This window comes from Grus americana, chromosome 13 (genome assembly GCF_028858705.1).
Source record: "Grus americana isolate bGruAme1 chromosome 13, bGruAme1.mat, whole genome shotgun sequence".
NCBI classification, from domain to species: Eukaryota; Metazoa; Chordata; class Aves; order Gruiformes; family Gruidae; genus Grus; species Grus americana.
In genome coordinates this window covers 19,040,327-19,060,223 of record NC_072864.1, presented here as the reverse complement: position 1 = coordinate 19,060,223, position 19,897 = coordinate 19,040,327, and the positions used below count along the sequence as shown (strand labels likewise).

The following is a 19,897-nucleotide window of genomic DNA, read 5'->3' as shown; positions in this document are numbered from 1 at the left end:
AAAGGCTGGTGAAGGAACAGGCGCCTCTGGAGGAGTCTGACATCAGCTCCCGTCTGACCTACACACAAACCCTCCGCAGACCCAGCCCACTCCTTGCTTAAGCACTAAATTGACAGAGTACATCTCAATATCATCATCTGAATTTACCTCCAGAGTTTCTGGGTTTCTCTGTGAGATTTTCTCCACTGGACACTGTCCTACTCTAGGAGAAAAGGATCCAAGTATTTGATACTAATCTTAAAGACATTTGATTTTTGGCTTTCTTTGAAAGTTGATTAAATGCAGCTTGTCATCCCACTCCTTCGAGAAGCAATAAACTGCACTGCTGTCACAAGGACAACATATCTCAGAGCTTCCCTCACTGCCGTGGCAGTCGTATCCAAGCTCTTGTTCTACCTAAGGGGTACAAGACCTAGTGCAAAAAAATATCTAATAATAATTAGAAGCCTATAGACTAATAATAAGAAATAGTCTATAATAATTAGAAGCTTGCAAGAGAGATGTGGCTTAACCACAGGATGGGAGGGAATATAGGAAGCTGGTGGACATAAATAGGAGACAAGACCTTTGGCTGGCGATTTGCCCATCCCTTGTATCAGTGTCCCTGACCAGGCCGTGCACTCACATGGGTTACATGAAGAAGTTTTATCATGTTTGTCATAAAGGGCTGCAAATCCATTATGCAGATGAAGTTGGATCATAGAAATATTTTTTAAGGGAGGGAGAACAAGCAAAAATATAATAAAACTCTTACACCTTTATTCCTCTGGCTGCATGGGAGCTTTAGAAAAGATTTTTTAAAAAAAAAATTGCCAGAAGGTTGGAATCCTGAAAAAATAGGTAACACAACCCACGGTGGACTATCATAAAGGTGCCATTATGGTCATTTTAGGGAATGTATATTTTCAAACTCTGTGAAATGTATATTCTGTATTCAAGGTCTGATAAAGTGGATTATTGACAGGTAAAGCCATAGGCTGCTTTCAAGTCAGTAGTTACTTGTTTTTCTTGTACTAATAAGGATCCAGTAAGTTTTTAAAAGGGAAATCTATCCTCTAATGTAAGGTACTGATGGGTGGAGAACTGTACCTGAGATCACAGCGGTCAAAAGTTAGTAGGAATTAGAGCTCTTTGAAAAATGAAACCCTACTTTCCCCACCAAATGACTGGGAGATTATTATTTCTGTATCTACATGCTTGAAATAGATCAGTTTTATTTTATTTTTTCCAAACATATTTGAATGTTGAATGCTGTGTACTGAAAATGCAAAATTAAATGCTTGGAACTTCTTGAATTTATCCTTGTGGTGCTCTCTTCCCTTCTGGTTACTGCGATGCTGGTGGTGTTGCCACTACCAGCTACAGCTGTCCATCAAGCCCAAAACATGCCTTTGACTCGCTTTATTCTTCTGAAGAAAGCAAAGCAGCTGAGTTAGAAATACTGTAGTGTTCCAGTAGGGAGGTATTGCATATTTGTAACGTAAAACTTGGATTAAGTCATTTTGAGGGGGGTAATGTTCCCGTTAAGGATGGTTGGTAGAATTTGGCAGCATGTCCAGCACACGCCTGGAATTTGGCTGTCGCCTGAAACTCCCTGTGCGCATCTTGGGCTGCGCTGCCAGAGAGAGCAATTGAGACCTGCAGAAGCAGGCAGCTCTGTACCTATGACCAGGCAGAACTGAGGGAACCAGCAAATGCTTCTTTTTGGTGTTCAGTCAGCCTTTGCTTCAGCCCATCCTGTAACAACTGAGTGCGGAGCCTTGGCACTTTCCACCAAAAGAACTTTGGTAGTTTATGGACTGTCTTCTGGGAGTGTCTTTACATACCAACATTATTTTTATTATTGTTGTTGTCGCTGTTGGTGGTGGTGGTAGTAGTAGTAGTAGTAGTATTCCTTTCAGCAGAACTTTCCCTAGATGATTTTCCTCTGTCAGCTCCCTTTTGCATCCCAGAAGAATGTAAGAAATGGTTTTGGCTACAGCTGGAATCCTCTGCCTCAAATATAAACTGCACCACTTGCTGTTATTAGCAAAAGCTTTGTATTTGTGTGTGTTTTCTAAGTACAGAGACTGTTGGCACTGCTTTCTATTAAGGCTACCCACTTCCCATTTCATGCCCAATTTTCAATTGTTTGTAATGTAGTGGAACTTCAGCTGTTTACTTGTAATTAGAAGACTGTGGGCAGCACTCTTCTGTCTTGCTGGTGATTGCAATCTCTTTCTGTTCAGCATACGTCTGTGCAACAAATCCAGGTGTACTTGTAACACTGGTTGGCTGCTGGGGATGAAAGGTACCTAGTGCTGCAATGCAAATGTGGCAACACGGGTAAAGGGGACGTAAGTTATTAGCAGTGAAGGCGTAGAGCTATGGGCCACTGATTGGGCAGATTAAAGCCAGCATGAATGTGTACAGCTGGGCTAAGCCTGGCATCAGTGTCCTGTGGGGACACCTTCTAGCACAGTAAGCTTTTTGGGACAAAGTTTGCTTCATCTAACAGAGATGGGTGCTGGGCTGGAAGCACAGAGGATGTTCTCATGGCAAAACTGAGCTTTCAACCAGCCAGCAGTCTCAGATGATGTTGTGTCATACACAGCCTCTGCCTGAAACTTTAACAGACAAATGTCACTGTGGGCCATAGATTTGTGTGTACGGTTTGAACCCACAAAGGCTTTAAAAATGTGCACATTCTTCTTGTACATGTTCTTCCAACTTTACCCCTTAGTGAGAAGTAACATATTCCTGTGGTGAAGACCACTGAGAAATGCGCTCCCTGCTGCGAGGGAGTTTGTGCGATGCGGCAGGGAGCTGGGGAGAGCTGCTGGTATGAGCCACTCCTCTCGGAGGGAGAGAGCGGGCAGGACTTGCCGCGTCTTGCTGAAAATGCAGTGGTTTTCGGCAGCCTCCCCTCTGTATGCCGTAGGTGAGAGCTCTTTGGGCACAGGGAAGAACTGCAGTTGGTCGCATCCGAACCTGGGTTGATGCTGCGGTCACACCCGGATCTTCTTGATAGCACAGTCGTCTTCAGCCTTGCACAGCTTAAACTGCTGCCTGCGCTCTGCTCGCCTGCTACTTTTAGTTAATAAAGTTTGTACGTGATTGTTACTGAATCTATTACAAACTGTTTTCCCTTGCAAGGAGATTTTGTCTTGGAACTCTTTAAAATCCTCCAGAAAGCTCTGTTAGTGACTGTGGTAATCTATTACTTTCATTTGGTTAATACTGCAGTTTAGCAGAATTATTATTTTTTCAGTGTTTACTCTCATAAATAATGATTTTGATTGTCACATGTTTTCTTTGGGAGTTCTTTATTTCAAATGATAGATCTAAGTATTTAGCTGAGTGAGTAGGAAGTACAAATTTTATTAGCTTGTTCCCAAGAGCGTAGCAGGATATCGCCCTGCCACAGGAATTCGTTGGTCCTGGATTTTTAGGAAGACAGGCAGAGCAGGGAGGGTAGGGGGGGAAGGAGACACCTGACTACCCCCTACCTTTGGTAGGTGGAAGAAGCACCTCTAGGATAACAGTCCCTGTGGTGGCTTTCTGAAGAGAGCTTTAACTCCGTATGACATCCTTTCCACTTTAAGTAGCCCAGAGACAGCAAATTTAAGATGACCTTGGTTTTGTTACTGCTCCTTGAGTTTTCAGATTTCCTTCCAATGTCACTGCTTTCTTTGCTTTCCTGTTTTCATCTTGCTCCTTCTAGAATATGTCTACACTGGAGGTGGCAGAGCAGGGTAGAGACACCCCAAAGGCATTTTTGGACCTGGCCACATTGGCACAGTGTGCTCAGTGGCGTGTGGATGTGCCTGTGATACCTCACACACACAGTGTGCTGGCCCAGACCTCTAGCTGTGTTGGTGAGTGTCTAGTGTAGATGGGATTCAAGTTCTGCTCATCATTATGCTGATCCATGGTGAGCTGGCAAACGACCTTGCTCATGGTGTGTAGAACAGTGACCCAGCGCTCATTAACGTCCAAGGAGCCATGAGTTGCCATGCAGCAGATGGGATCCACGGGTACAGTGAGCAGCAGTGTTGTGGCACTGGCTTCCACCGTTACCTCCCAGTTAGTGGAGAACCCTCAGGCTTTATTCACTGCCTTGCTCCCTAATACTGTGCTTTCGTTTCCTGCTCTTGTACAACTTACGAGACCAATTAAAATAGGCTGACATCTGGAGCCTTTAAAAGAAAAAAAGTTAGTGGTATTCCTGTTCTGGAGATGAATCCTGAACTCCTTACTCAGAAAAAACTTGCAGCGATTTCAAAGGCACGTTCTTCAAGTGCTGCTGGATTGGTCCCTATAGTACGTTGACTGGTGTATGAGAAATAAAGAAAAGCCCTTGACTATTAGTGGGTTCTGCTGTAATTCAGAATAATACCAGATGTTTCATTATGTATCAGCCGGCTATAAAACTGCTTCTTTGAGCCATTGAACAAAGACAGTTGACAAAAGAAAAATTAATGTTGTGTCTTTGATCTCATGTTTTAAATTTGTCTTTTATAAATAGTGATGGGTTCTGGTTAAAAACACTCTAACAATTTGTTAAATATGCAAATGTCTGAAGTTTCTTAGCAACAGAACAAATAAGTGTTTTTCTTCTAATATAATATGTATGCTAGTTTAGTAAGCACACAATAAGTTAATTAGGCTGCGGTTAGGTATTATTTGTAAATGTCATATTAGCATGCTGTTTTGTTTCTTTGTTGCAACCAAAAGCCTCAAACTCACTGATGTCACTTACTGCATGTTGTTTTTTCTTCTAGTTTTGAAACGAGTTTATTTTTTAACATACTTGTGGGCAGAATAATGATTTATTAAGTCGTGTGTTTATTATTGTTTTGCTTGGTTGTAATGTCTCATTGTCTTTACATTGTTAGCAATGTCAGAGATTTTACAGGGAAATTCTAGGAAAGTACACATTACATGTGTAATAAAGCTGCTGCAGTTTACTATGATTAATGTTGTTACAATGAATACCAAATGAATTAATAATGATGGGGCCACTTAATTTTAAAATGTTGGCATTTGTCTAAATGCTGCTCTGAGAGAGGGTGGAGGAGCTTGGCACGGTAGGAATTGGATAAAGCAGCATTTTTGCTGCCAGCATCCAAGCAGCTTGTTTCTCTCCAAACAGTTACAGTCAACTGTTAACATATTCGCTGCCAAGCAGATGTATGTAAATCCAGAGAACCTTTTCCTATGACTGTAAAATTTCACTTCAGAGTCTTGTGTTTTCCCCCTCCCCTAACAAAGCTTTCTGCCAACAGCTCTGCTACTTCCATGGTCTTGTTGTAGCAGGTGGGGAGAAAATTCCAGTCCCATATGCCCCTGCGTTCCTGGCAAAGCAAGGGATGAACAAGCATATTCATGCAAACAACCAAGCAAGAAGTAACTTTCTTGTGAGAATTTTGCAAGTTTGACACATTCTGATTGAATCACCTTGCTAATCCAGGAATGCTTCCCTGACAATCTTGGAGCACATTTCGAAGTATCTCAAGCCTCACTGCAGCGGTCCTATAGTCTTTTATTAGTAGAGAGTAGTTTTAGATGAAGCTTTTTTTGCCCTGATAAAATATCTGGAAGAGCAGAATCATGAATTGCTCAATTAGAGCACTCAGAAGAGAATTGCTGTTCACGGAGGGCAGCGTGTGCAAGTTGCTGCATCCACCCGGCTGAAGCCCAGCCCTAGAACTGGACGAGAGGTGCCTGAGACTCTGTGGCTATGGTAACGTTCCTATCCACATCAAGAGAGTTATTTTTGCCATGTCTGAGCATTTGGAGATGGATTTTTATGCTCTGTGCATGGAGGCTTGTGCATTCTCATAACTTTAGTTTTCAAGTGGCCAGCAAAAACTATTGGATCCTTGCTACGTGCGAGAGGATGAAGGTCATTTGTCCCTCTGAATTTTTATGAAACGAAGTTTTTCAGCAAAAATAAAAGAAGATACCATGGGTTACTCCTGCCCAAATGTGTTACCCATAGCTTAACAGGTCAGAGCTTGCCAAGGTTGTTGCCTTTACTGAAAATGCTGTTCTGGTGGTGAGTTGCGCTGAACTAGATGGACATTCTCTGTCTCCTACCTCAGTTTTGAATTGCCTTCTTTCTCACTGGATCATCTCATTTTGCACTAGTTTATATTGCCTTTTAGTCACCTAAGCACTGGAAAATCCTCAGCAAGACAGTCACCTCCTATTATGTGTATAGACCAAATTGAGCAGACAATTTTATGAAGGAACGTGAAAGGAGAAATCCAGCAGAGGTGGGATGCAATTGTCATATTGATGAGAATGGAGAAAGTGGTTTGAAATCAGTTGTCTTCCTAAGGTGCTGAGTTCACAGGAGTATTTTATAGTCGTTTTCCCTGTTAGTCTTTGTTGTGCACATGAGAAAATGCTGCTCTAAAATGCCTATAATGGTAAAATTATTTTAAAAATTCTTTTAAACATAGACAGACTTCTAATAACAACTAGGTGATAAGGACTCCTCTACTTTGGAGTTGCAGACTTATCCTTCAGTGTCTGTATTTTGTGGCATTTCTGGAAATCAGCCGTGATCTGTACTGAACCTTTTGACATTTTCAGCTCATTCTTGACACCTGTGCATTTGTTGACCCGTTCCGTGGCACCCACTAACAGAGTTGCGTGGCGCCGTACTGGTCACTACTGCAGTACTCATCACTGGAGTGATCAGTGCTCCTTTGTGTTCCCACGTAACTTTTGTCCATTTCTCGCATTTGGTCGATGGCAGTGTTGTAATTCCTGCTCCTGGGTTTTCCTTTGGGATCAGCGCTGGGGCCCATCACGTGCTGTGTCTCTCATTGTAGCTCAAATGATTTACACAAGCGTATTTTAACCCGAGAGAAGTTTTGGATTGCTCGTCCCAAATGTAACTTCATGGAGTTTTTGTTGCTGACTATCTGGCTACTGCATTTACCCATGCTGATTAGGTGCGATGGTGTGTTGGGTATTGTAACATTAACAGTATTGTAACATTTAGATTCCTACCAGCTTGTGGCAAACTTCATTACTACAACAGTCCTGGGAGTTGAAGGTGATTTGACTTATGTTTTTTGCAAAAAATTCATCACATCAGCAAAATAACTTTATTATCCTGGGAGAAAAAGTTATGAGCATCTAGATTGGTCACCTGTGTAATGTAGGGTGTGGATTTGGGTTTATGCACCCATGAGCTCTCAGTTGAATTAAAGCATGTTGGGTGGTTTATTTTCTAGGAATCTTAGAGCACATTAAATAATGGACCTTCCCAGTAGTCTGTTCAATTTATTAATTATCTTAACCAGTAATTTTATCAAAAGTTTTTAATTTTGGATGAATCTGAAGCCTGTGCTTGCAGGTTGGCTGGTTTTCCTCTCCCCAGGGATCACAGAAGGGCCATACACAGCAGTCCGCATGTGTTTTTGCAAGGATAACTCACACAGATCAGGTACCTGTCCTTTGAGGATGGGGGACACAGACAGCTGTGGTACCTGCCAGCTTTGAAATTGTGTTTATGAGCAGGATTGCAGATGGGAGCTCTAGAAAGAGGAGTTATCTTGGGGCTTGGCAAAATTAAATGGCTTGAAGAAGCAAGCAACAACCCTCTCTGTCGTGTGGCCATTTCCAGCTGCCGCCAGCAGAGAGAAAAGTGAGGAGGGTGGGGGCATGAGAGTGGGATGTGCCCCCGGCTTGTGAACATCTCTCTGGCCTTGCATACAAATGAGCAACACAGGATTGTACACGCGCATTTGGTTAATATCCTAAAATCCAACTTAATGAAAAATCAAAGTTCCATAATAAACCACCCTCTTGCTAATTTAATCAGAGGTAACCTGGGTGTCCCCTTCAACTTGAATCCTTTTGTGGTGGTTTGGGTGGTTCTGTCATTTTGGCCAGTATGGTTTTATTCTTTCCTTGATGTATGTCTCTGCAATTCCATCTTCCTTTTCTTACTCAGACTGTAGTGCCCTCGGCTGTAAGATCATCTCTGTCCTGTGCTGAGGTGCCATCAAGTGTGATACAGCTGTGATTCTGGGCAAGGGCTCCTGATGCTGACAGCAGGGCGATCACAAGTAGGTGGAGGGTTTCCCGAAGTTCATGGGCTGTGACAGTTTGCACAGGGAATCTTGAAATATAAAATACTTTGCTTTTCTTAAGTCTGTGCAAAGCAATCTAAGTTCCCACTAGAGCACGCGGGATTTTTATTTACTTTGTTGATCACAGAGGAAAGGAAGTTTTACAGCATGTGCTCATTGAATTCTGATAAACACCCAACAAGTGCTATATATGCTAATTATGAGATAATGTTAATGGGCTAAAATGTTGTCACAGGATTACGCTCTCCTACTGCCACCAAAAACATTGGGGCACTTATCAAAATAATGGAGACGGATGTGGAGCCGTAGTTGGTTCCCAAAGCAGGTACCACAGACTGAGGGACAGTGCATGATGGTGCCTTTGGTTGTGCAAAATGGCGGATGGAGAGGGAACTGGCTGCCTGATGGACGGACAGACAGACAGAGGGATGATGGCGTGACAGACGCTGTGCTATTGTTATCCTGCCCCTTTCCCACCAGCTGTGGCAGGAGCCTTTGTCTGCTGCAGCCAGGTGGGAGGGGGCTTGCCACAAAAGAACAGTTTGGCTAAAGCATTCCGATGTTTTATGAATAAATTGGTTTCTACTTACAGCATTATTAACCTGCTGTATTCTGACGGGCTTAGGGGGAGATTATCGTGCGCTTGAACAAATCAGTATCCACAGATCCACACAAATACTAGGTTTTAACAAAAATATACTGTGATTAAGGCACACAGCGGATCAAATTCAGCCCCGACTTACACCAGGTGCAATCTCATTGATATCCGTGGGTTAAAAAGCAATTTTTACAACTTAAAGCAATCGGAAATCAGCTTAGCGTACAGACTTACTAGACCAAAATAAGGCCCAATAGACTGTATGCTAAGCTGATTTCTGATTGCTTTAATTTTTTTAAACTTTTATCAAAGATTAATGGTCAATTATCTGGCAATCTGATTTTCTGGTACAGATTCCATTTGCATAATTTCATAGACACTTAAAATATGACCAGACTCTAATCAGTATGAAATGGGTTGAGGCATGGCTTGGTATGGCTGATCAAAATCAGCCACAATCCCTGTAAATATGTACTATTGCTGTAGTAACGAGGGTGATTTTAATAGGCTGTCGTCTGAGCAGTAAACAATCAGTTCAGATCTTTTTTTTGGTTCTCCGCATGGCTAAATATGACTCCAGGGCTAATAGGCAAAAGTACGCAGTCAGAACTTGCTTTCCTTCAGGTTTTTCATTATGTGCTTGAGCACCACTGTTTCCGCAGATATTCCTGCCATTTATTTGCTTTTGCTACAATACTTGCAATAATGTCCATCAAACTGCACACTGAGGTTAAAGTGGAAAATGCGATATTTGCCTTCTAGAGTAATCTTTACTTAACACATAGGAGTGTGGAGTGCTGCTGTTTTGTAATATACATGCAGGTCCCTGAATGAGAGGTAAAAAAATCCCCCGAACCCAAAAAAGCCCTAAGAAGTATATACCCTGGGATAAGGAAAGTTGATTTCCCAAAGAGGGCTGATAATGCTGCTTTACAGATATTTCAAGGCAGTGAAGGACAGTCAGATTCTCTGCTTCTGTGCCCTGTATACATCATGGGCCAGATGATGCTCTGGCAGCTGGATGGAACTGCTGGAATATGTCCTCTAGAAAGACAGCCGGTCTTGATTTGGAGGTGTCAAGAAATGCAGAATTTACTGTCTCCTTTGATCATCTGATCTAGTGTTTAATTACTCTTCTGTTCAAATGTGTTCCTTATTGTTCCTATTTTCCTGCTTTACCTCCAGCCTGTCATGATTTTCTTTGGTACCTGGCTGTGATGCACTGTGCTACCTCTGTCTCCTTTTCAGTTTACCTAAGCTGATCCAGCCCTTTGAGGAGCTGTCAGCGTGGCACTCGGCAGTGTGCAATGCATCTGTGCTGGCATTAATCCAGTCCACTTAGTAACAAAAGCAATGGAGACAGCAAAAGGACAACTACAGGATGAAGCCGTCCACGTGGTGAGAGGGCTTGCAGAGTTAATGCTGAACCCTTCTGCAGCTGTGACATCTCTCTTGGTGTTACCAAGGCAAACTAGACAAAGTCCTACCTCCTTGCTGCAGTGCAGGCTGAAGCGAGCCATATTCTCCAGCTTGTTTTTGCTCAGGCTGTTTGAAGAGGGCAGCTGTTCATGCTCTTTAATCTTTTAAGATTTATTCCAAAGTAGGTGCCTGGCATTCTGCTGGTGTCCTAGTCATGGTGCTCTGCTGTTGGGTGGCTGCTCTTTCTCACCTGGAGATTTATTAGGAGGGATTTTAGACTGGAGAGACTGAGAGCCAGTGGGTCGCCAGTTGTTTAGTTGCCGGGACAAGCTACTGCTGTGGAGGAGACCAGCTCCTGGGTGTCAGTACAGTGGGACAGTCTCACTGGCGGACATTCCTGGAGATACCTCTGAGCCCGGGGGGTCTGGTCCACCAGGGGTATGCAGCTTGTGAGTGTTCAGGTGTGTGTCAGACTGCCTGTGATGAGGGGAAATATGTTCTATGTCAGCCAGTGGCTTGTGGGGGTTTGGGGTTTTTTTAAAAGGAGACGAAAAAGCCACCCAAAGCCATCTGTGAGACAGCTTCTGCTTGTGTACAGTGAGCTGTCTCGGGGGGGGGGGGGGGAAGCTCATGTCTTCTAAATCTTTTTCACCTCATTGCAAACTTTCCAAGGATGGGAGTTATAAACATTCAAAACTTCTGAACTGGCCCAGTCCCTTCCATTCTCATTTATCCATAAATACTATTTTTTTTATAAATCTGAAAGTAAATGCAGGTTTTTTTCCTCCCATCTTCTGCTGTTTTTATAGGTCACAATGCATATCACTTATTTGTCCCATAAGTACGTGATGCACATACACAGAGAAATGGGTCAGGAGAAAGCTAATGTCATGGAAAGACATGCACAAACTTTGGAGTTTTTCTTTGGTGTGTTTTTTTCAAATCCTGGTTTGATTTTTGAACCAGGTGAGCTTCTGAACACAAGGAGTGTGGGACTGGCAGGGCCCACCTTCCCTGGGTCCCACTCCAGCAGTCAGCAAATGAAAACAATAAACTTGCTCCAAATGCTGGTATAAAACAAAAAGAGGATTCCTAGATGAGAGGACTCAGATTGAAAGAAACAGTAAAAGAGTAGATATCTGGTTATCAAAAAATACAAGAGGCTATGTGTGTAAAAGTCCATTTGCTTCTTTCCGGGGACCCCCTTGCAGAGCTTTCTCCTCCCGGTTGGGTTCATTTCTTCTGTTGCTTTGCAGCATCTCTTTTGGCGTAGGGTTTTTTGTGCAGCACCATTTCTTTGTACAACCAACATTTCCTCCCAAAATGTAAACAAAAGTAAGAGAAATGCCTTATGGGGAAAAAATTCTATGAATTATAAAGACACAATTTCTTTTAAGACTTTGGAACCGTCTGATAAAATTAAACAGAAGTACATATATATAACACTACTGTGGAGTGCACAGAACAGGAAAATATGGATCTCATAGATTAATAGAAATTAATGTGTTACCTTCATCCTCCATTTAATTCCACAAGATTATTCTGCAAAGATGTGAGTGAGTAGTATGGATCTGAATCTGAAATGTCTTAAACTTTGGAGTATTCAGGGTCAACTACCAGAATTTTATAGTGGTGATCAGGTTTCTGAAAGAGTCTCTGAAGGTTTTGTTTTGACCCTGGCAAAGTCCCCTCCCGGTGGAAGTCTCACTTATGTGAAGGTCATGTTAATATATTCACTGGTGTTTTTCCTTGTGAAATTAAGCAACAAAAAATGGTCCTCAGTTTTGTTTGGTTTTGAACTATTATTTTATTTTAAGATACCGTAAAGTGAAATGCAGCTGTGGAATGTTGTTGTAATCTTTGCAACAGTGAGACAAAACACCAGGCTGCAACCTTGTGGTATCTTTCTGTTTTTTTCTTTTAGAAACAATTATGCTTGTCCCTTCCATCATAAGAAAGCTTCACAGTTCTTTGAATTTATAAAAATGCCTATTTATAGGCAAAGTTATATATTTAAGTTTATAGTTATATACTTCTATGTCCCATATTTTTTTGAAAGGTTAATTACAAAAATTAAAATGTAATGTTCACTCACTTATTCCTCCCCACAAACTTCACGTGTTAAAGTGTCAAACCTGTGCCTGAGCAAACACTGCCGGCCTGTCAGCTCTGCGTTAGCTGAATGTGGGGCGAGGGGTCACTGAGCAGGGGTCTGTAAGAGTGCGGGGACAAAAGTTGTTACCGGTTTGGTACCTGGGGAGATGTGTGTCTGCAACATCCATCAACCTTCCTCAGGGAATCCCATGTGATTCTGTTAAAGAATAGGGGTTTCTTTCTGTTTCTCATTTATGCAAATAAAAGGTGAACCGGAAAAGACATCAATAAGAGTTAAGTGGCAATATCAAGTCAGTTTTACTGCTAGGTCACTCAGTCCCCAACAAATCATGTAGGAAAAATGTGTCATTTATCAATATAATAAACAGGTCTATTGCTCCTAAATTCAAACAGCTCTCTTGAAACCATACCTCAGAGCAAACAACCCAGATCCTTTGCAATGTAGTAAGTAGGACCTCTCTGTAGTGCTGCTTTCTTTAGACAGTGCAACTGGCTGCCACGGAGCTGCCAGCGTGCAGTTTAACCTGCTGTGAGCCATGGTGGGGAATTCAGCAGGTCGTGCTAACCTCTCTTGACATCTTAGGGAGGAAAATATCTAGATTTTCTCTCCATTTTATATGGGGTAAAATTGTGATCCAGGCTTTGGACTAATAACCATCACTAGCAGAGCTTTATAGACATGTCAGTATATCTGGCTGGAAGGCTGAAAGAAAATAAGTGAAATCTAGCAGAGATTTCATTATACCTTCTGGGTTTGGGGGACTTCATTTCTTCCTCCCCTCTGTGTGTCCCCTACTTTCTATCTCAAGTAATTCTTGCTGAAAAATCATTTGAGTCCTTTGAAGTATACTTCCCCCCTCAGTATCGCACATCACAAGTTTGTGTAAAAATGTCTTTCGGGTTGTGTTTTCAGTTGTGCACATCACTGCCATGATTTGCGTGATCAGTCATAGCAATTTTGCGTAGGGGAAAAAAGAAGCAAACATGCCATTCCTGACCAGCTCGAGTGCCCACAGGGGACGAGTACAACCCTGAGGCTGGGATTAATCCCTCTGGACTTTGGGCATTTCAGCATATTGTCTGACTCTGGAGCACGGCTGCTCTGGGTTCCTCTAGAGAGGAAGATGGCTCTGAAACTGTTCTGGTTGTCAACAGGAGAAACTTTTTTCTCCATTTATTTGAGATGGAGGCCAGAGTGCACACATCCTCACACTAGGGATTGGCTGAGATATGCCAGTCCATTTAAGAAATTATGCAATGGTGGGCAGATGTTTGTGTTCTCCCACAGTGATTATAGGAGCTTTGTTTCCATAAGAAATCAGGCCAAAAGTTTTATTCTGGAGAACAAAAACCAGTGTGTTCTGAAAACAAATAGTGTGCACAGAGTTTTCTCTGGGGAGAGGCTGAGGGAACTAACTATGCGACAGATGATGTTCAAGATGCCTTCACAGACTGCTGCACTCATGACCGGGCTGTTTGGGCTGCCATAAGCAAAAACATAGACCTGAAATTCAGGTCTATGCAATGAAACTCTGGTGACATCCATACAGTAGTCAAGAAAAAACCCACTAGACTTTGTCAGTTTTCCCAGGAGGGAAACGCACTGCATATCAGTGAAGCGTAGAAAACTATAGTGCATAAAACTACAGTGCACTGCATTTCATAACTAATAATTCAAGCTGTGCTAATTTTGTAATCACTCTTACAAGTGTGATTTATCAGCTGTATCAGCTTGACCTGATGGTTAGCAGTGAAGGGGGTAGTGAGCAGCAAGCACTGCATCGCACTCCAGAGAGCCTTCGGATCAAGACTTGGGCATCTCTGCAGAAAGAGAGCGTACAGTTCTGCAAAGAAGTGGGGATCACTGGGTCATTGCTGTGTCCTGGTTCTCCTCAGCCCTTAAAATGTCATTTGTGAGCCTTTGCAAGTTAAATCAATCTTAATGCTATGCTGAGTGGAGCTGGAGGTGCTATAGCTCTCGGTCAGCCTCAGGATTTGGGGTGAAAAGTTGTGCTCTAAGTACAATTGTCCCTGAGACTACGCTCCCACACTGTAATTACATCTGCTTCATTTATGGAATACCGTGTATTATATTTGTAGCCTGAGTTTTAAATGTGTGTGAAGAGAAAATGAGGTTATATTATTGCTGTAATTGAGAGGAACTAGGACAAGTTTTATTAATTTCCTGCCACAGAATACTGAGTAAGCCAATATTTTATGGGAAAACTCAGTAAGAAAAGTAATATATGTTACATTTCTGAATTCCGGAGGATACTTGAAGAGTTTTACTGGCAATTGATTTTTCTACAGGTAAATTGTAATCCTCGATAGGCAGATGTGCCCCTGAATATAGTGTCTCCACTGAGGTGCACTCACTGAGGGTGCGATGAAACGGAAGCAGAAGGTGTATCAGCTCTGCTCTGACAGGCGGTGAGAAATTGGAAATCCTGCCTGTAGAAACTACCTTTCCCTCAGCTAAGGCAGCTATTACTGCATTATCTGCATTACTCTGAATGCTGAAGGTTCACAGAAATATTTAGCATATGAGTATCTAATTAAAAAAAATCAGTAATTCGAGATTTTTTCAAGAAATTATTTCTCTTTATAGACACTACTTTGCCCTGGTCTGTGTTAACTTTTACCTACCATTGTTTTCTATCATTCCCTAATTGTGCTATGTTTTTGTAAGTCTTCTTTCTGTATCTCTGTGCAATATCAGCAAAAGATTTAAAATCACACTTGATGTTCAGCACTGGTAAATGCTGCCGAGCTCTTGAGCTGATAGGTGTTTGCACAGAGGTCTGCGGGATGCCCCTGGTTGTGTAGCCCTTGGAAAAATGAGCTCGGGTAGTTTGAGGAAGAGGCAGCTTGGTCTGCAATGACGATGTCCCTTCGCTCAGGTTCCTCTCCTGTCCTGCTGGGGAGACTCTGGGTGAGCGAGGGGGTGGTTGCTGCAGCCTTGGAGGAAGCAGCAGCAGTGAAAACAGCAGAAGGGACTGACCCTGTGGGTGAGAGACCTTCTGCTATCAGTTGTGCCGGTGCTTGTTTTTATAGGCGAATTAGTGGAGAGATTTTCACGCTGTTGGTTTTACATGCTGCTGATGAGGTGTGTGCTGCAGTGTGCCACCGCTTCACATTGGGTAGTCATGGAGGTTATGGGGTGTCGGGGTTCAGTGCAAAAACACCTGCTTAATAGGAACTTGTTGATGTGACATACACAATGTGGTTGCTGTATCCTTTTTCTTCTTTTAAATGCTAACATCACAGAAACAGTTTGCTGATACTGAAGTTGCTGAATTCAAAGTAGTAATGGCAGCGTAAAAGAGCTGAAAATGTGAGTCAGCGATGCCACCTTCCCCTCTGACAGCAGGGTTACTCTGAGGTGCTTTTGGCCTTTCTTTGGGAAGGAACAGGCAAATAAACGCTGGACAGCAGTGCTGCTGCTCTGGGAGAATTTTGACACTTCATTTCTTAGCAGTATGGGCTGTTTGTGTTTCGGGTCTGTTCTTCATGCTGTAGTGATTCACAGAGACTCCTTCATTCATCTCCTCACTCCCTGGGTGGCTTTGGGCCATTTCAGAATTATCTTCCTGTACGAGATCTTGTAAATATGAAGCAGGACTCCTGGGTGTCAGTTAGGTAACGGTCAGGCATGTGGTGTCACATGTCTCACAGGAGCAGTTATTTCTGCTTCTGTTCCTCTCGGGTACTTACTATTCAAGGCAAAATCAGCTGTCCTGCCTTAGCCACTGCTGGTTTTGGATCATGGGCTAGCAGACTGGTTTGCTGCTGGTACAATGTAGCAGAATTGTCCATGATCGCAGCTCTGCTGCCAGTGACACTTCTCAAAAGAGCTTTGTTTCTCATGTTGTCCTATGGGTGTAACAAATGACCCACTTTTCACTCTGGGGAGCTGCTCTGCAGCTGCACCGTCAGGGAGACTCACTGCACACGCAGTACCGAGCTCCGGGAAAGGTCTCCTACTGTGAACACTGCAAGAACACATCAGCAGGAAGGCCTGAGCACTGCTAGCAGTGAGTTACCCTCCTGCAGTACGTGGAACACTTGTTCTTGGACTAGCTGAGCATGGTGACCAGGTTGTCAGACCTCCCCAGAATAAATTGCAGGCAGTGGCTGCAGAGCTGCAAAGCACATGGTCAGATAAACAAGATTTAACTGGGAAGCATGAATCCCTGGCAGGCTGCTGACTCAGAGTTCCTCGTTGTCCAATTCCTTGAGCACCTAATGCATTACTTACCACTGTGCCTCATGTGGTTTGGGTAGAGAAAACCAGAGCATAGTCATGTGGGTGCTTGATTTTTCTGTCACGTGTAGTGAGCAACAGTGGGATCAGCTGTGGCAACAGGGAGCTCCAGTGGCTCTTTGTTTCTTAGCTGTTCAATAAATGTAAGATGTCCCATTAAGCAGATGACTGTGGAGGGCATCTTTTAGATGTTGTACATTGATGATGTGTGTATTTAAAATTCATAAATGAATCCACCTGAATGAGTCATCCTAGTTGGGTAGAGGAACCTGTACTGTCATATTTTTGGTTAAAAACGGGAGCTAGCTTTCACATGTTTCACATTTACTCTGGATGCCAGTTCTTCTGGGCCTGTTTTTTTGAATGGCTTGCATGGTTGAGAGCACCTGCCCTTCCCCAGGAGGGCTGACACGCACAAAGTCCTTTCTCTGCCACCCCAGGCAGTTGGGGGCGGCAGGGGGGAGAGGGGGCTGGCAGGTTCACCACCCAGGCTGTCTTGTCTGGTAATGCAGAAATTCTTCCAAATACACTGCTCCATGACTGAGCTCGTGCCATGACGTGAACTCAGGACTTGCTTAGTAGCAAACTCACATTTCGAGCTGTGCTGGGTTAGAAAAAGCAACAACAACAACAACAAACCCAAAGTATGATTTTGCTAGTGCACATACTGAGTCTGATGGATTTAAAGAAAGTTTAAGACCTGTTCACCTTAATTTAGTCCATTAAGCTAAAGTGAACAGGCACATGAGTGGGAATCCTGGCAGTGGTAACTACAGCCCTTCCTGTATGCAGTAACCTTCCTCGCTATCTAAAAGCACTTTGTCTGCTCCTGTCACACTCTGCATGTCTGTGTTACCACTCTGGTGGGACCACAGCACCAAACCCAGCCATCTGGGGAGTTACCCCATGGATTTCAGCATGCTACAGGTCCTGAGAGTCTCTCTCCCATAAAATATCCAGGTGAAATCAAACATCAGAAATTCACATCTGAGTAACTGGGCAATGATTTTGCTAATCCCTCTTTAGCAAAACCTTCTTTACTCAAGAAGGAAAGTCTCATGTTAGGGTCTGCTCACTGAGGAACAGGGAGCCAGTGATTGAATGGTACAATCAGTTATTTTATTACCCAGACACTATCCCAGGAAAGGCAGATAACATCTAAAGCACTAGGAAGATGGCAAGGAAGAAAATAAAATTAAAATCTTCTGCTTGGTTTTCTCGAGGATTTCCCCTCAGGCCCTTCAGCAGGGCAAATATTACCACTGGGTTGCTAACGGCAGTGGGGAGTACACCTTGACGGCAAGCAGAGCAGTGTATTAGGGTATTTTCTCTTCTTTAGATGAAAAGCCAAGCTTTTGGATTCAGGCTAAAAAAAAAAAAAAAAAATTCATCCTGCTAAGTAGATTGAAAGAGAATCCAGATTAAATAAATCATTAAATCATTCCAGAATGTTATCCACCTGTTCTGGCCTGTAATTTATTTTCAGATGAACAGTAGGTAAAAAAAAAAAAAAAGGTAATACAATGGCAAAAATTATTTTCCCCTAACAGATGCTTTGATCCTGAAATGACACCTGGCCTGGAGAGCTGCTTGTGCAGCTTTTGAGATAATTTTGAACTAAATGCTCCAATCCATTGCTTCATAACCTCGATAGCCACACAATGCTAAAACTTGTACTGTAGCCACCTTTGAAGAGGGATCTCCAAGGCTTTTGCTGTTGCAAGGCCAGTAAAACCCATCCCTTTAATGTGACGTGGGAAACCTGTAAGGAGGACAGGACATCTGTTTGAGGGGACAGTCAAGTACCAACCACCTGGGTGTGAGAGGTCCCAGACCAGTTCAGTGTCATGGCTACTCTTCATGTGCTGGTGCGGGAATAAAGGAAGGTTTCCTCTCTCCTGTGTTCCTGAAAGGAAGGTTGTGCTTCAAAAGGCTGGGAAGTGCCCATCTGGGCGGATACTTGCATTGTTCGGACCTCCTCATGACTCCCGAAGGGTTTCCCATGCTCTCTAGCAGAACCAGCATGTTTCATGCCGCCTGTGTTGGCTGGGGATGGGAGGGAGGTGAAGTGCTGGGAGCGGGTGACCGAGGACGGGAGATGGGAGGACAGCAGCGGTGCTGGGAGCGTGGGGAAGGTAGTGAAAGATGCCTATTGTCCAGGTCTTCCACACCGCCTCTCCGCCCAGCTGCAGCTGAAGGCAGCCACGGTCTGAGACCCTCATTTTATGTTTCTCTGGTATATATTTAAACAGATTTTGCCAGTTCGGTGGCGAGTTTTAAATGAATTCTCCCATTTGCTGAATGCAACAACGTTAAAGCAGGAATCCGTTGCAGCAGCCGGTCTGGGGAGGGAAGAGGGGGCAGGAACCCCTCACCCGAAAGTGTGCGGGTGTTGAGAGGCGGGCTGGGGACGCCCGCTAACTCTGCCCTCCGCTTTCCAGGGCTGCTTCGCTCGTCCGTAAATCACGCTGGTAACCTCTAGCTCCGGGAGGCTTATTGCCGGCACCAGCCCGTCTCCGGGTTTACCTGGGGGCCGGGCACCGAGGCCGCTGCCCCCGCGGGGAGCGGGGCCGGGCGCGGGGGTCACCGCGGGGGCGCAGGAAGGGCCCGGGGTGGCCGGGGGAGCCGCGCCGTCTCGGCCGCACAAAGCCGCCTTTTCATCGCGGCCTCCTGCCCCCGCCGAGCCCGTAATTGTCTTTGACAAAACTTCATTAGCGAGCGCGGCGGCGGCGGCCCCGCGGTCGCGCTGCCTTTGAGCGGGCGCAGTGGAGTGTGCGCGGCCCCGCCGCTCCGGCCCGGGGCCATTAGCCCGGCAACTTTGTTTTAGAAACTTCCCACCCCAGCGGGGGACGCGTCAATCAGCCGCTCCCGCCTGTCCCCCTCGCACCCCCCCCCCCCCGCCTGTCCCCGTGGCTGCTAATTGGGGGGCAATGCGGGGCTGCCGCAGCCGGTGCCAGGCGCGTCCCAGCCGACTGAGGGAAAGGGGGAGACCCGGCCCTTAATAACGAAATGCGGTGGTTGGGGGGGTGCTGCGCTCCGGCGGCCTCTCGGCTCCGCCGCCCCGGGGGGAGCGGGGTTTCCGCTCTGCGCGCCTTGGCTTGTGCCTCGCCCGGGCGGCCTGAGGGCGAGGGGTGCTGGCGGCTGCGACAGGCCGAGCCGCGGGGCCCTCGCACCGGCCCCGCCAGCCCCTTCTCCACGAACCACCCGGAGGAGCAGGCTCCGAGTTCCCCGTCAAACGGTGGCCTGCAGAGCCGGGCTGCCCCCGCTCCGGCGGACAACGCGAGTTCACTTGCCTGGGGCTCAGCGGCATTAAAAAGCCCGGCTCGTAGCAAAGCCCAGTCAGAAGACGGTTTAAATATGTTTATTACGGCATTGGAGGCGCTGAATTTGTTCCTATGACACTCAGGC

General features: G+C 44.7%; 1 long non-coding RNA gene across 1 annotated transcript in view; it reads left to right on the top strand.

The window, feature by feature from the left end:
* Positions 1–19,897, top strand: part of LOC129212193 (uncharacterized) — a 116,484-nt gene that overhangs the window by 39,500 nt on the left and 57,087 nt on the right. The window lies entirely within an intron of this gene.